Below are 2,500 nucleotides of genomic sequence, written 5' to 3'. Positions count from 1 at the left end.
GTGTTTGGCCGGCCGGCAGTCGAACGCCTTTGGCTCCGGACTCCCGTGTCCGATTTCGGTCAGGGAGGGCTCGTTGGAAAGCCCCGGCGCTGGCGCACACTATATTATCGGCCTGGACCCCGGCAAGTTCGGGAAAGTGTCGCAGTCCCGTAGCGGCTGCCGCCCCGTCGGTCAGCGGCAGCTTATCGGGGATAACTTCGGGACGGAAAGTCCGATCCGGTTGGGGTGAACTGCTACTGAACGGGGTGGGGGGGCCGCACAGACCAGTAGCGGGCTTGTGCAGCTGCCGCTTGGCCCGGCCGAGGTACAGCCGTTGGCTGGAGACCGCTTTCCGACTGCTGAGCCGGAGCCGCGGGGGCCCACCTTGACGCGCCGGCTGTCCTAGCAAGCCAGGGGCAAGGGGCATCCAGTGGTACCGGAACGGAGTCGGTCCGACACCGGGAAGCCGGGTGCCCGTCGCTCCGAATCGAGCCCGGTGTTTTCGTGCGTGTAACAGGGCGGGCGTTTGGACCCGGTTGTCCGGGAGCGGGTCCGCAACGGCGGGAGGTTGCCTGAGTTTGGCCGGCCGGCAGTCGAACGCCTTTGGCTCCGGACTCCCGTGTCCGATTTCGGTCAGGGAGGGCTCATTGGAAAGCCCCGGCGCTGGCGCACACTATATTATCGGCCTGGACCCCGGCAAGTTCGGGAAAGTGTCGCAGTCCCGTACCGGCTGCCGCCCCGTCGGTCAGCGGCAGCTTATCGGGGATAACTTCGGGAAGGAAAGTCCGATCCGGTCGGGGTCAACTTCCACTGAACGGGGTGGCGGGGCCGCACAGACCAGTAGCGGGCTTGTGTAGCTGCCCCTTTCCCCGGCCGAGGTACAGCCGTTGGCTGGAGACCGCTTTCCGACTGCTGAGCCGGAGCCGCGGGGGCCCACCTTGACGCGCCGGCTGTCCTAGCAAGCCAGGGGCAAGGGGCATCCAAGGGTACCGGAACGGAGTCGGTCCGACACCGGGAAGCCGGGTGCCCGTCGCTCCGAATCGAGCCCGGTGTTTTCGTGCGTGTAACGAGGCGGGCGTTTGGACCCGGTTGTCCTGGAGCGGGTCCGCAACGGCGGGGGATTGCCTGTGTTTGGCCGGCCGGCAGTCGAACGCCTATCGCTCTGGACTCCCGTGTCCGATTTCGGTCAGGGAGGGCTCGTTGGAAAGCCCCGGCGCTGGCGCACACTATATTATCGGCCTGGACCCCGGCAAGTTCGGCAAAGTGTCGCCATCCCGCAGCGGCTGACGGGCCGCCGGTGAGCGGCAGCTTATCGGGCATAACTTCGGGAGGGAAAGTCCGATCCGGTCCGGATCAACGGCAGCCGAACGGGGTGGCGGGCCCGCACAGACCAGTGCCTGGCTTGTGTAGCTGCCCCTTTCCCCGGCCGAGGTACAGCCGTTGGCTGGAGACCACTTTCCGACCACTGAGACGGCGGGGCGGGGGGCGGCCTGCACGCGCCGGCTGCCAGAGCAAGCCAGGGGCAAGGGGCATCCAACGGTATCTGAACGGAGTCGGTCCGACACCGGGAAGCCGGGTGCCCGTCGCTCCGAATCGAGCCTGGGGTGTACGTGTGTTTAACAAGGCGGGCGTTTGGACCCGGTTGCCCGGCACCAGTCGAACGCCTGTCGCTCCCGACTCCCGTGTCCGATTTCGTTCGGGGATGGCTCGTTGGAAAGCCCCGGCTCCGGCGCACACTATATTGCCGAAGTGGCCCCGGGCGAGTTCGGGAAAGTGTCGCCGTCCCGCAGCGGCTGACGGGCCGTCGGTCAGCGGCAGCTTATCGGGGATAACTTCGGGAAGGAAAGTCCGATCCGGTCGGGGACAACGGCAGCTGAACGGGGTGGCGGGGCCGCACAGAGCAGTGCCTCGCTTGTGTAGCTGCCTCTTTCCGCGGCCGAGGTACAGCCGTTGGCTGGAGACCGCTTTCCGACCACTGAGACGGCGGGGCAGGGGGCGGCCTGCACGCGCCGGCTGCCAGAGCAAGCCAGGGGCAAGGGGCATCCAGCGGTATCTGAACGGAGTCGGTCCGACACCGAGAAGCCGGGTGCCCGTCGCTCCGAAGCGAGACCGGGGTTTTTCGTGTGTAACGTGGCGGGCCTTTGGACCCGGTTGGCCGGGCGGCAGTGGAACACACACAGACACTCGCATACACTGAGAGAGACAGAGAGAAGATAGAGATACACAGAGTGAGAAAGACAAAGTCAACTCAGTAACTGAAATGTGAAAACTGACAACTGGGAAACCAAAAGTCAGAGTGGCAAATGATGAACCAAGGTGGCAAATGATTAACTGAAAACTTGTCATTCACATTTGGGACGGAATTCACGATGGGAATGTATTCGGCCGCCTTACCGGGGCTTGGGGGTGCTGCTTTCCCGCTTGTGGAACCGAGTTGGGGTCGTCAAATGGCCTGGTGCATTGTTTGAAACACTGGTTAATGAGTTGTCAAGGTCGGAAATCATAGAACATAAGAGCAGCT

Source organism: Somniosus microcephalus, unplaced genomic scaffold (genome assembly GCF_052327205.1).
Source record: "Somniosus microcephalus isolate GS21.2 unplaced genomic scaffold, FLI_Smic_1.0 scaffold1150, whole genome shotgun sequence".
Classification (NCBI taxonomy): domain Eukaryota; kingdom Metazoa; phylum Chordata; class Chondrichthyes; order Squaliformes; family Somniosidae; genus Somniosus; species Somniosus microcephalus.
Note: the sequence above shows the minus strand (reverse complement) of the source record.